Consider the following 14,901-nt stretch of genomic DNA (forward strand, 5'->3'; position numbering starts at 1 on the left):
ATGATAATAGCACAAGGAAAAGTTCATGTCTTGCAGCCAGGGACAAATGAAGTGGGTACAGGGCATAGATATATGTCATGCTGTGATTAACATCGAGCAGCACACTGCCCACTTCAGGGCATGGTGCCCAGATTAATTGGCTTGCCCAGAATGCATCTGTGATTAGAAGAAAGCTCTCAAGAAATGCTGGGCAGTGTGCATTTGGACTCTGAATTGTTCTCCTCACAGGCATTGAAAGTTAGGCATTTTATTTTATAGACCAAGAGCAAGAGTGGGTGTTTGACACCACTGGTTTATGAAATGTTTTGCTGGTTTTCCTTCACAGGTTATAAATATTTCTGGGAGAACCCAGCCACCATATGTTGGTAGTATTTATTATTGCTTTTCCGAGGTGCCCAAGCTCTGGTTCAGGCGGGGATTGTAAAATTATGGGGAGAGGTGTGTATCTTGAGTATATGCTTGAAAGATCAAAGTGAGGCCCTTTATGTCACATGAGCTACTGAAATAAAACCTCTGTTATTGCCATGCTTAAAAATACTGCTGTTTGTGCCTCGAGGAATATAATGGTGATCGGACGTGGCACCTGCCTGGCTGACTGAACTTCGTTCTGCGTCAGCCAGAAAGGGAAGGAGTCAGGAGAAATAGCCAACGGCACAGAGCAACTTCAAAAATAGTTTCTCTCGGTGGAAAAGCTGAGATGAATAGCAAAGAAGGTAGACTCTGTATCCAAGAAAAATCAAGGGTGAAATTGCTTGTATTGCTGGCCAAAGGCTCAATACTTGTCTTGGATGCAGACAAGCAATTCCAATGGCCTCTAAAAAACCGAGGCATGCATAAGCCAATGATAAAACTCAGCCCAATAAAGAGCCCTTGTTAATCTGCGACACCATGTTTATCATCATACCTGCAAAGCCAGGCAAATTAAACACCATGGGTGGGTCAAAAGAGAGGGTTCCTGAATATTTGTTATGATTAAGAAACTTTGAGGAAATATTGAGAAAACCTTTTTAAATGTGACTCCCAACAGCTCCTGCTTGCTTTTATTGGATGCTTGGATCAGTTCAGGTTCCATTCCTTAAAAATTTGTCATAATACATTCCTCTTCCTTTCTGGAAATGCTACAATAGGTAAACCTTACCCAGCATAGCCCATCATTTATCAGTGAAGCATTCAAGAATTGTAAAAAGTTATACTTTCTGAGACTGGGTTTTGAGAAGAACTCTTTGTCTTTCAGCCTCAGAAACTCAATCCTTCCAATTTTTGGAAGAGAATCTTACATAGAGAATTTAGAAGTCTAACTTTGAGTGAACAGTGAGAATTCCTGCCTTGGTGTCACATCAGAGACCTTGTGGTCTAAGGCATTAGTAGCGTGGACTTCAGTCTCTGCCACTCTCATTCATTGAGATATTCATTCATTCATTCATTCATTCATTCATCAGACCATTAGAGCACAACTGTCTCTGGCCAGCATTGAATTTGGTTCCATGAAGGCTTGAATCTAGAGGAGGAAAAGTGGTAGGCATGTTTTGGAAGGCAATAGATGAATAGGTAGTGTTTCAAAATATGAAGTGTATAGGAGAGTGTCCATTCACAGTAAACAGTTAACAAATATTAGCCTTAACATTAACTCTGTGTTTATCATTAGAGAGTAACAGCATAGAGAACTTTCCAATGACAATTTATTTTTTTGAACAATTTTATTTATTTATTCATGAGAGACACAGAGAGAGAGAGGCATAGACATAGGCAGAGGGAGAAGCAGGCTCCTTGCAGAGAGCCTGACGTGGGACTCGATCCCGGGTCTCCAGGATCACACCCTAGGCTTCAGCTAAGCCACTGGGCCACCAGGGCTGCCCTCAATGACAATTTAATTCAAAATTCCAGTATCCACATGCATCACCAGTTTTCGTTTTACATTCATTTATCCAAAAGTTATTTATCAATTTTTCTCCTACAATACTGGAAACAATGGCATAGACTATTTGCAGATTTTCTTCTCACTTCTGGGCATATGCACTCCTAATTTTTCAGAGTTAAATATCCCATACATAAATACAGAGGATTTCCCATGCTGTTACATGTTCTTTAACATTTAATCAGTGGATATTACTCTTCCAATATCATTTCTTTGACCATTTTTCTCTTGTGGAATATGAAGCTTCTTTCCAAATTTTCAATATTAAAAAAAATAAGCCTCTGAGCATCTCATTTCCCCCCCAATAATTTAATAATTTACCAGAATAAATTCCCAGAAATCTAAATACTGGGTTAGAGATATAAACATTTTTATGGATTTTGATGCATCCTGCCAAATTTCTGAGTCTTATACTAATTTACAATGATAATTTTCTTATATCAGTCACATTCCATTGCCACCTTCACGAAGACACAATTTGATTTCTAGAAGGAAAACTGAGGAACACTCTAGTCTCATCAAGAATGTATACATAAGCCTTTTCTTATACGTGTTATCTTCCAGATGGCATAACCCATTCATTGTGTAAATAACTTGCACTAAGCAGGAAAGGCATTCTTAGCACCTCCTTACTTCCTTAGTCCTTATTAGTTCAGCCCATTTCCATACCTAAACACCCTCCTCTGGCCCCTTGCCTTTGGCATTACAGAGTGTCATAAATGGCAGAGACCTCAAATATCTCTTTTACCCCTTTCATTTTAGAGTTAAGGACTCGAAGAGCCAGGGAGATTGTGAACTACTTCAGATCACAGACTCAGTGGAGAGATGTGGGACAAGATCCTCTGCATAAAGCTGATTGGTGCTGCTGCCAGAAAATATCAAGGGGGGTGGCCCATATACGAATATAGGAAAGAGAAAGAAAAAATCTGCATGGCCTTTGGGCAGGTATGACCTGAACATTAATGAAGTGTTCTAAATTTTACTCCCTCCCTAATGTGCCCAGGGCATTTCATGTGTACCCTGTTTTTGCAAGCTGCGGAATTACCTACCGAGCCCAGGGACAGCCACAGTTTGTGGTGCACTTCAAAAGTAAAAGGAAAGTTATCATCCAAGAAAGGAAATTAGGAAGCACCAAAATACAAAGGATGAACTCTTCCAGAGCAGTAAGACTAACCTTTTTAGCTCATAGCATACAAAGTGCAGTGTGATTGACCAGCCCCATACCCTGAGCTTTGGATCCACCCATTCTCTCTCCAGCATTTCTTAAAACAGCTTCATGTTCCCCCAACACATACTGTTATTTTATTTCTCTGTGCCTTTGCACCTGTTGCTCTCATAGCCTGAAACCAATTTAGCCCCTAGCTAGCTAGCTAATTTGACTCATCCTTCAAGACTTATTAAGTCAGACAATGCCTCTTACAGGAAGTCCTCCATGATGACTCCTGGCTGCAGTCTCTCAGTTTATAAAGGACCTGTGCATTCTTTTGTCACAATGGATTGAGAGTATTTGTTTCTGTGTCTGTCTCCCTCACTAGACTAAGCTGATCAAGATCAGGATCTGTGACTTATTTTCACATTCCCAATACTGAGCACACAGTAGGCATTTCATAAATATTTATAGAACTGAAATACTTAAAATGTTTTTAAAAGAATTTTGTGAAAACTCCAAAATCTATTGAAGGTGGTCTGTGTATAGCACAGGAAAATGTGACTAGAGTATAATTCTTACATAGAATGCTTAGATCAATTTTGTTGTATTCCTGGGCAGGACAAAATGTGTTGGCAAGAAAGAGATAGTCTATTTGGTCTCAAAATAAGAGAAGACAACAACAATAATTTCTCAAAAGCGTAAATTGTTAATATCATCACCATCATCTCCTGGGGATCTTCTAGAAGTACCCTCTCTTAAAGTTTCAACCTCTCCTTCTCCACTAGTTCTTTTCTGCTTAACTTACAAATTCACTCAAATCTTTCACATGCTTCAAAACCTTTCTTCAGACCTTATGAACCTGTCTGTCATTTTTCTTCATCCAGTTTTCTTCATTATTCTTCACTTCCCTGCAATATAGCTTCTACTCCTTCCCCTGATGCCAAAATTGCACCGGCCAAGTAAGATTGCCAGTGACCCCCAAAATGAGTATTCTGCTGGTACTTCTGTTGACTTTCCCATCATGTTGGACACTGTTGATCTCTATTTCTTATAATTCTCACCTTCCCTGACAATGTGGCATCATGATCCTCCCCCTGGGAGACCACTTTCACTCAGACAATGCGTCATTCCCTAAAGCATTCTCTTGAATGCTGGTGTTCTCCAAGTTATGTCTTTCTCAGTTTTCCATTCTCATTTATACCAATTTCATTTTTTTTGCTACCCATCATATCTTGTGGCTCTTTCAAAAAGTAAAGATACTTGAGGGACACCCTAGGTGACTCAGTTGGCTCAGCATCCGAGTCTTGGCTCAGGTCATAATCTCAGAGTCATGAGATCCAGCCCCACATCAGCTACGTGCTCAGCGGGGAGTCTGCTCTCTCTCTCTCTCTCTCTCTCTCTCTCGAAAAATAAAAAATAAAAAATAAGTGAAAATACTTGAGAAAAAGGAACCTTTGTGAACTGTTGGTGAGAATGTAAATTGGCACAACTACTATGGAAAACAGTCTGGAGATTTTTTAAGATACTAAAAATAGAACTACCATTTGATCTAGCAATTCCACTTCTGGATATATATCCAAAGGAAATGAAAAAAAAAAAAAACATCTCAAAGTGACATCTGCACTCCTATGTTCATTGCAGCATCATTCACAATAGTCAAGATGTAGAAACAACCTAAGTCAATAAATGAATGGGTAAAATATGTAATACATACAAATATAAATGGAATGGAATATTATTTCGTCATCAGAAAAAAAGGAAATTGTCCCATTTGTGACAATGTGGATGGACCCTGGGGGCATTATGCTAAGTCAGATAAGTCAGGCAGAGAAAGACAAATACCGTATGACATCACTTATATGTAGAATCTAAAAAAGCCAAATTCAGAACCAGAGTAGAATAGTGGTGACAGTGGTGGGCAGGGGTAGTAGATACTGGTCAAAGGGTACAAACTTCATTTGTAAGACAAGTAAGTTTTGGGATCTAATATACAGCATGGATTATAGTTACTAACACTATTATATATTTGAAAGTTGCTAACAGAGTAGATCTTAAATGTTCTCACCACAAAAGAGAAATGGTAATTATGTGACATTATGATGATGGAAGTGTTAGTTTCATGTTATGATGATAATCATTTTGCAATATGTAAGTGGAGCAAATCAACTTGTTGCACACCTTAAACTTACACCATGTTAGATGTCAATTATATCTCAATAAAGCTGGGAAGAGAAAGCGGGAATATTTCAGGAGAAATGAATAGACTGAACAAAACAGAGAAGCAGAAAATAGAAAATCCAATGTGGAAAAAGGTAGATAGGAGCCTCCCGGAGTAATTTTGTGTTGGACCTTAACAGAAATTAAGCTGGAAAAGCCGTGTGGGATCAGACAGGAACTGATATGCATGTGCTAAAGCACCCGTATTATTAACCTTTGCAACCTCTTGTCTAGATTACTAGCATGACTTAAAAATTGCCTTGTCCCAAATTTCACCTTCCTCTAGGCTCCTTATCACCATTAATTATAAAGCAAACCTAATTGGACAGTTTAACCCTTCACTTAAAAAAAATAAAAAAGATTGAATGCTCCTGAAAACCATGCCTATCTTTTGTCAATACCTAACTCGATGTCAGACATAATCAGCATTCAATCAGTATTTGTTGAATGACTGCCTGACTAAATGAATAATAGACCAAAATCTCTCTAATTTAAACCAATAGGAGAAAGACTAGTCAAAAGTATGCAATATTCTCAAAGAGTATAAAAAGTAGTATAAATAGAAGAATTGTACATGAAATGTTTTATGGCACTTTTTAAAAAATTTTTATTTATTTATGATAGTCACACAGAGAGAGAGAGAGAGGCAGAGACATAGGCAGAGGGAGAAGCAGGCTCCATGCACCGGGAGCCCGACGTGGGATTCGATCCCGGGTCTCCAGGATCGTGCCCTGGGCCAAAGGCAGGCGCCAAATCGCTGCGCCACCCAGGGATCCCATTTATGGCACTTTTTAAAAAAAGATATATATATTGAGAGAGAGAGAGAGAGCACACACAAGCCAGGGGAGGGACAAAGAGAGAGGGAGAGAGAAAATCCCAGCATTGATCCTGCTATAGAGCTGGATCTCACAACCCTGAGAGCACCACCCAAGCCAAAATCAAGAGTCAGATACTCAGCTAACAGAGCCACCCAGGAGCCCAGTTTTATAACGCTTTTAACTGGCATTAAAAGACTATTTTCTGGGATGCCTGGGTGGCTCAGTGGTTAAGCGTCTGCCTTTGGCTCAGGGCATGATCCTGGAGTCCTGGAATCGAGTCCCACATCAGGCTCCCTGAGAGGACCCTGTTTCTCCCTCTGCTTATGTCTCTGCCTCTCTCTGTGTGTCTCTCATGAAGAAATAAATAAATATTAAAAAAAGATTATTTTCTGATATTGGTTGAATATCTTCCCATTTCTCTTCTTTAAGTTTTATTCTGTTGATTTAATAGATCTCTCTCTCTCTCTTTCACCCCCCCCCCCAACCCCCATAGTACAAAAGCAAATCTGGCCCAGCCTGGGATGAATCATCATGAACTGTGATGAGTTAGTCTAGACTAATGTAGATTTATTTATGGATTTACCAGTGAATGGTTGATTTGCTATGATTTAGCTTTAGCCCTTTAATTTTGCCTTTAAGTAGTTAGTACAGAAAGAAAGAAAATTTTCAGACAGATATTTCACTGTTTTTTGTTTGCTAGTTTTGATCATGCAAGAATAGCTGTTTTTTGGAGAATTTTTATAATCTATGCTACTGTTGAGGAATCTTCAGCAAATGAAGATTTGTATTTTTTATCTTTTTTTCTTTCATGTGTGTTCCATTTAGACCAGGAAATTGACATTTCAGCCCAGAAGACTTAGGCCAGATGTTAGTCCACTGGCTGAAAGATGGATTTCCTGCCCTCATAGGTGACCTCTGAAAGCAAAATAGGCTTTTTCTTAATGGATAGACTGTCCAAATGACCTCATTTCTAGAACAAGTGTTCTTTGTTCAGTGTCTCTTTGCTATTGGAATCAACATCATCTGATTTTTGAGAACATTCATTAGATAAAGAGTAGCTAGCACCTAGTTGTTTCATTTATAAGGCATAGGGAAAAAATTACGCCTGGACAATCCATTTTTTGTCCCTTTAAACATAGTTGTGTTCATTGAGAGGGAAAATGGTGCAGAAAATCTGGTGCTTGCTTACCCATATTAATATTTCTTTTAGATTTCAAACCTATTCGGGCCAGTGCTAACCATAGGAGCACAGCATATTATGTGCTTCCCTAGACAGGGAAGTGTTTCACTAAGCTTGACCAAGGCACTATTTAAAGAAGTAGCTATGACCCCAATGCCCTGTCACTTAAACCTCTATCTCCATATGTGAAAAGCTCATTGAGACATTCCCAGGGCACCACCTCTTTTGACGAATTCTTCACCAAGTTCATTTATTTATATCTTCAATTGTATGAGGCAGCTCAGAAAAACTTGGATAACTGAACTTTTGTGTGTATGTGTGTGTGTGTGTGTGTGTGTGTGTGTGTGTGTTCACATGCACTCATGCCTGTGCGTGTATCACAGGAAGTGCAATTTGAAATAAAGTATCCAAGAGAGGACAATAGCCTTGAATGACAGAGGGGAAACCATAGGACTTACTATACATGGAAAAGAGGGGAGTCAGATTGCGTGAGAAGGAAGATATACATCTCTAAGATTCTAAAATGATAGAATTTTATAGCTGAAGGGAAAGTTGAGAGTTTTTTTGTTTTGTTTTTTTCCAGGAACAGGAATTGGAGTGTTTCTTTATAATAGCTAGACGATAAATTTTACTAGTGTTAAAATCTTGCTCCTTGTGATCTGAAATGTTGGCTTCTTTACAAAAGACATAGAACAGAATAAAGCAGAACCGTGTAGAGTTAATATCAGTCTGGGCATTACATCTAAGACTCAATGGTTCTCCCTCAAGTAATTTATATAGTAAATGCGTGACTCTTTAAAAAGTGAGTGGTCAAAGGATATCACACTTTTCCTTTGTTTTAATGAGTCAACAAGTATTTTTTCCAGAATGCTGATACACAGCTCAGGGCTCTCCTCTTTTTTAAATAGTCATATGGAAGTGTCTGCAATCATAAGTTATTTTTGGTGGTTGTTCAAGTGAAGTATTTTGGCTAATACTTCAATTCCAGATAAGATTGTAATAGTCTTCTTATGGTTACCAGGATTAATTATGTGAGAATCTTTTGTCCCCAATACATAATATTATGGAACTTCAAAGAAGCACAGCAACAGTTTTAAGTAGAGATTTTCAATTTAATGGAAAAATTTATTTTTCACAAGTGTGTTTAAGCAATAGGGACAGCCAAGTAGGCATTCTTATAAGGTAAAGTTTATAAAATAGACAAGATGGATGAGGCGGTTTGGTTGGTGGATGATACATCCCAGCTGTGCTTTTAAGCCTTTCCTTGCATAATTTGGAAATATTTAACATAATCTCTGGTCTCTTATTAGCACATTCCTTTTTTTTTTCCTTCTTAACACTCTCCTAAGATAAAAAGATATATGAAGGAGTATGATTCCTCTAGATGCTTCCTGTTTTCCTCTCTTAGGTATCAAGGTTGTTCTCATATAACCAGGAGAGAGACACTGTTCTCAAATTAATTCAGAAGTAATTTTATTTTATTTTTAAAGATTTATTTATTTATTCATGAGAGACAGAGAGACAGAGAGAGAGACAGAGGGAGAGGGAGAGGGAGAAGGAGAAGCAGGTTCTCCTCAGACAGCCCAATGCGGGACTTGATCCCGGATCCTGGGTTCACGCCCTGAGCCTAAGGCAGAGGCTCAACCGTTGAGCCACCCAGCTGTCCCCAGAAGTAATTTTATGAATTAAAGTCTTTTAGTTCTTTGCCATCAACATTGTGGATTCAGTAGTGGCAGCCCACCAGCATTGTTTTTGCTTCTTGTCCTTAAGGTGCTTTGCCTAATAGTTCAGAATCCTCGTATTTTAGAATTACACATGGCTTTAGAAATGATTGAGGCTGATCCTACTATGTAAAATGAAATTGCAGTCGTGGTACCATGATGACTGATGGAATAATTTCCAGGCAGAACCTCGGTGTTTACGCATCAACACAGATGACAACCTAAATGGCGAGGCTAGTAACATAGCTTATCCGAGTGGAAGAAGAGATTGCAGAGAAAAGCATTTATAGTCCTGCATCTCTTTTTTGCTTATTTACCTTCTCTCCCTAACCAGTGGTCTCTGTCTTCACTATGTTTTAATTCTTTAGTTTGTGCTGAGCTCTTTTCTCATCTCTCTTACTGAGCATTTTGAGATGAAGAGGCTTTTAAGCAGGTAATGCTTTAGCATGGGCTTGGCTCACCTTTAAGGCATTTATGGAAAAAAAATTGTTTGGGATTATTGTCAAAGGGAAAAATGTTGTAGCACTTCAGTCTTTCCTTAAAGTGAGATCCCTGAGGCATTGTGGAATGCCCCGCGTTGGAGTGCCAGAGAGGGCTGCTGATGGTAGGCAAAAATTAAATGAGCTTATCTATTTTCATTGCTCAATTTCAGAAAGCAGCATGGTAAAAAATAAATGGGGCTATTTATAATCTTTCAGACTTAATCTTTGCTTAATCTTACATTTTCTCTGCAGAATACGTGTTGTCTTTTTAAAAATAACAAGTATTTAAATGAAGCTATGTTCCTAAAGCATGTCTATCCTATGGATAATACATTTTAATTCCAATATCTAATTGCCTTTTAAAACCAAGTACCCGGGGTGCCTCAGTTGGTTAAGTGCTAAGCGTCTGCCTTCAATCATGCTCAGGACATGATTCCTAGGTCCTGGGTTCAAGCCCCCCGCCCCCCCCCAATCAGGCTCCCTGCTCAGCAGGGAGTCTGCTTCTTCCTCTCCTTCTGCCCCTTTCCCCTGCTTGTGTATGCGTGTGCAACACACACACACACACACACACACTCTCTCTCTCTCTCTCTCTCAAATAAATAACATCTTAAAAAAATAAAACCAGGGATCCCTGGGTGGCGCAGCGGTTTGGCACCTGCCTTTGGCCCAGGACGCGATCCTGGAGACCCGGGATGGAATCCCACGTCGGGCTCCTGGTGCATGGAGCCTGCTTCTCCCTCTGCCTATGTCTCTGCCTCTCTCTCTCTCTCTCTGTGTGACTATCATAAATAAAAAAAAAAACAAAACAAAAAAAACAAGTGTCTAGTTTGGAGATCTCCATTCATTTATGATACGGTTTCTTTTACCAATTAATTTCTTAAGGTGTTAATTATTTTCTTATGAGAGACACAGAGAGAGAGGCAGAGACATAGGCAGAGGGAGAAACAGGCTTCCTTCGGGGAACCCGATGCAGACTTGATCCCAAGACCCCAGGATCATGCCCTAAGCCAAAGGTCATTCTATCACTGAGCCACCCAGGCATCCCCCAATTGATTTTTCTAAAGCAATCTCCTGGTATGGCTTTTCAGTATATTACATTGTAAAACTTCACATTTCCTCAGCAATGTGCTTTTTTCCCTTATTCTGACATTTCCATTGTTCCAAATGGCACTCAAAAGTGAGCAGATATCACAGCCACCTTGGTGGGTGGGTGGGGAGTATTAAAGTACAGATGGCTGGTCCCACTCCTAGGTTGTCTCATTCTGTAGGCTTGAGGCAGGGCCCCAAAATGCACATTTCCAACAAGTTCCTGGGTGATGCCAATGCCTCTGTAATTAAGTCTACACGTTGAGAAGCAGTGATCTAGATAAAATATCACAAGAGGTGCTGGTAATAATGACTAAGACAGTGGCAGTGGAGATGGAAAGAGGTGGAGGAGTTTGACAAGTATCTAGGAAGTAGAATCAACAGGGCTTATCCATGGTTTAGACACGAGTGTTGGTAAGTGAGGGGAAGGACTCAAGCAGGTCTCTTGACTTTGGTAGCTTGAACAAATACATGGATATAACAAGTACTGAAATAAGAAATGAGCAGGGTGGGAGGGTTAGATCAAGGTGAAAAATCATAAACTCCATTTAACTAAAATGTTTTTAAAATGTCAAACATAATGCTTAGCCTAGAGTAGATGTGAAGTAAATGACAGATGTTGTTCTTGCTGTTATTACTCCCTTGATCATAAAAACTGATCACTCCTCATCACCCCACCCTGCCAGAGGTGACCTCCCTACCCTTTTCTCAACAACCACATTCCAAGACTAAGAACTACTCCTTTGTGTGGATTAAGGTATGAACAAGGAAATTTCCTGCTTATAGCTCTCACCTCATGGTATGAGTAGATAGGGGAAGAAAAAGCTAAGGGAGGGGAAAGGTGGGGAAAGGTTATAATTAACAGAGAATTATTGCCCTCATTATTGCAGATAACCTCACAACAATCATATTAAATAGGTGGAATTATCCCATTTTACAGATGAAAAAAATAACTTGCCCAATGGCTTATAAAAACTTGAGTGAAAATTCAAACCCAGCTGTCCTGACCCCATTATGTTTGGGCTTCCTGCTCCAAACTCTGCCTTTAATGCCAAGTAATAGACTGGTTATCCTTCCTCTGTCAGGATGATGACCTACATGCAGGCAACACCCTATAATTTCTGGACTAGTGACTTTTAACCTTTTAAAATCCTGATTTGTAGCAAGAACCACTTTTTACACAGCAAGCCATATTTACATTTGTATGTATATGTCTGTATATATGTACATATATATGCGGACACATACATATATGTGCAACACCATGACTAATTTTCAAGGAAGTGCTTAGTGAGATAGGTATTATCAGTATTTACTCTCTATGAATACCATCTGATACTCTCATTCATTGCAATAAATATTTATTAGGACCCACAGAATCTATTTCACGGTCAACTTTTGGGTCACCACTAGATTTTGGAAAATCTTCTAGATCCTTTTCTTTCCTTGGAAGTCATTCACCAACACTGTAACAATTCCAATTAGCTACGTGAGAGAGAGAGATGGGTGGAAAGGAAAAAGAGGAGAGTAGGATTCCTGTGTATTTTTCCATAGATACGTCATTAGTGGCACATCTACACTTGCCTACCCTGCAGATCTTTGTAAGGACAAATATATTTTGCTGGAGATGAAAGAACTTTAAAAATAATCAAATAATCTGACTGATCCTGCCAGGTAGCTATGTTCACTTGGACTGGTTGTTGTTCAAGTTTTCTGGAGCCCATTTCTTCACCTGGGAGATGAGGGATTTCACTCTGATCACCTCCAAAATGCTTTCCTGCTATCATGGGATGTAAGTCTATTATAAAAAGTTCTTAGTAAACGGGACTGTATGGGATCTGAAATAGTATGATGATGCCCATGATGTTGATGATGATCCTTCTTTTACATTTTGTTAAAAAGCCCCTAAAGAAATTTTGGAAAGTAAAGATTGACATTAATTAAAGGAGAAAAGACTCAAATTTGAGGGAAGTAATCGGACTCATTTTGAGTATACACATTATGAAGCTGAGGTTCATTTTTAAAATGCTCAACAAAATTATTCATGCTATAGAAGTTGAAGAGTGACTCCTCAAAAGTCCTTAGTTATCTATAGACAGCAAAATGATAGGAAGCAACATTACCCCCTCCCAACCCCACCAAATATTACTTACCTCATTTTCCTATACATTTACTAGGAAGCATGGAGAAAAGGAACTTCAATATCTAGGATAGGTTGATTTCTAGAAGTGCCAAAATGCTGGCTAAGGTTTAATTATATTGATGGTGCATATACGTTGCTATTAAAAAGTACCTATCTTTGGATGGCCCTGAACTATATTATCACCTCTGAGGAGTCGGGTGGCAATTAGTGAGGCCTTGCCACATCTAGGATTGGGCAACCATAGCGTGGAAACGTTAAATGCTTTGCCCCTAGGTTGTCTGATGAATCAAGAAGAGTCATGATTGGTGCTGGAGACTTAGCCTTCCTCCAGCTCAGCCCCTGCCACCCTGCTTGGTTGGCTTCTTGCTCAGTCACTTGGCAGGAAAGTATTTATGTGGAGAACAAGCTGCCTCCTGGCAGACCTGGCGTGGTTCTATGTATTTTCTTGAATTTAGTAAAGTCCTACATGGTTAACACACTGACATTCTTAAATACACTAGTAAAATCAACTCTAAAAGGTGGTTTTCAGTTTTTTCCATCATTTGCTTTTCATGTCTCTATAGATGTGATAATAATGATATTTTACATAAAGCCCACGACTACTGTCGCTGAATTTATTGGGGTTCCCAGATTCTTAGAGCACACATCTGGTATACCTCCCGCATCAAGCCAGGAAAGCACAGGCATGGTCAGGTTGACTCAGTCAGTGTCCGGCACTTTCCACCCTTCACCATGATGCTTCCCTACTCTCTAGGGGAAACTTTCTCATTCTTTTTCTTTCAAAAATATTGCCATATGGGATTATACTCCCAAATTTAATTACTTTTGGAAAAGTTTTTCGGTTTTGAACTTTCTGGTAGGGGCTATTCATCCATTGGCATTGATAGGTGCTCCCAGTAATTACTGCTTTTGAGTAGGGGGATTTCGAGGACTTGCTCTTATCTCCCCCCCCTTTTTCCCCTGTGGACTGAGAAGGAAAGACAAAACAAAACAAAACAAAACAAAACAAAACAAAACAAATACCACTAGAGGCCTCTAAAGCAAGCAAGGGCTCTCTCCCTGGAGCATCTCCCCTGCCTTTTTTTTGGGGGGGGGGGGACTACTCAGCCCTTTAACACGGGGGTGGTTTCCTTGAGTTTCTTAACTGTTTCACCAAGTGATCAGTCATCAAATCAGATGTGAGGTGTATTGCCATCTCCCAGGGAAAACTCCCTGAGTGGTTTTTAAAGAACGAATCACAAGAGGATAAATACCTCTACCGGGCTATATGCCTCCTAAAATAAATCCGTCACGGCTCTTGCCCTTGGAAAAACACACAGCCCCCCCCCCCCCCCCCCAGTGTGTGCTACAGCTAAGTGGTCACAACAGGGACGCCTTCCCGGTGCCCTCGCCCTAAGGCAACCATTCAAAGCCAGAGCGCACTGCCCCTGAACGGCGGGAAGCCCGAGCGCTGGGGGGCACCAGGACGCCCCGGCCCCCGCTCCTCGCGAAGACGGGGCCCACAGCGGCTCGCGCCCAAGCTTTCCCGCTTGTTTTCTTGCAAGTGTTGGCTGGCAGCAGGCGGGCCCCGGGAGGGCAGGGCGGGCTGCAGGGGCACGGGGCGACCCGGGGGCTCTCCCGGGGGCTCTCCCGGGGGCTCTCCCGGGGCCGAGCGCGTTCCCGGGGCGGCGCGCGGCGAAGCCAGGGCGGGCGGAGGCGCGGCGCGGCGGCTCTTTCAACAGGCGATCTGTCCCCCTTCTGCGGCTCATTTCCATGCGAAGAGCCTGACATCAGAGCACCTTTTGTTGCTAGACGCTCTCTTCAGCGGCGAGGGAGAGTCCCGTGGAGCGAGCTGGAAGAGCTCACTTCCGACGCAGGGGTCCCGAGCAGCGGCCGCCCGGGGCCGAGGCCCGGCGCTCAGCCCCGCGGGGCCCGCCGCAGCCTCGCCGCAGCCTCGCCGCGGGGGGAGGGCCGCGGGGCTCCCGCAGCCGGTCCCGGCCCAGGCGGGGGCGCCTCCGCGCGGCCCGAGCGGCGCCCGGGCCTCCCGCCCTCCCCGCCGCGCAGCGCGGTGGTGCGGACTTTGCCTCCCGCTCCCCCGCGGCCCGGGAGCCGGGCTGGGAAAGTTGGCGGAGTTGCCCGGCGCGCGGCCCGCCCGGGAGCCGAGGTGCAGGCGCCGGCGCGGGGCCCCCGCGGGGGCGGCCCGGGCGTGC

At 41.7% G+C, this 14,901-nt stretch overlaps 1 protein-coding gene across 1 annotated transcript in view; it reads left to right on the plus strand.

Moving 5' to 3' along the window:
* Positions 1-14,901, plus strand: part of SASH1 (SAM and SH3 domain containing 1) — a 255,510-nt gene that overhangs the window by 45,194 nt on the left and 195,415 nt on the right. The gene's annotated exons all lie outside the window — the stretch shown is intronic.

This window comes from Vulpes lagopus, chromosome 2 (genome assembly GCF_018345385.1).
Source record: "Vulpes lagopus strain Blue_001 chromosome 2, ASM1834538v1, whole genome shotgun sequence".
Lineage (NCBI taxonomy): Eukaryota > Metazoa > Chordata > Mammalia > Carnivora > Canidae > Vulpes > Vulpes lagopus.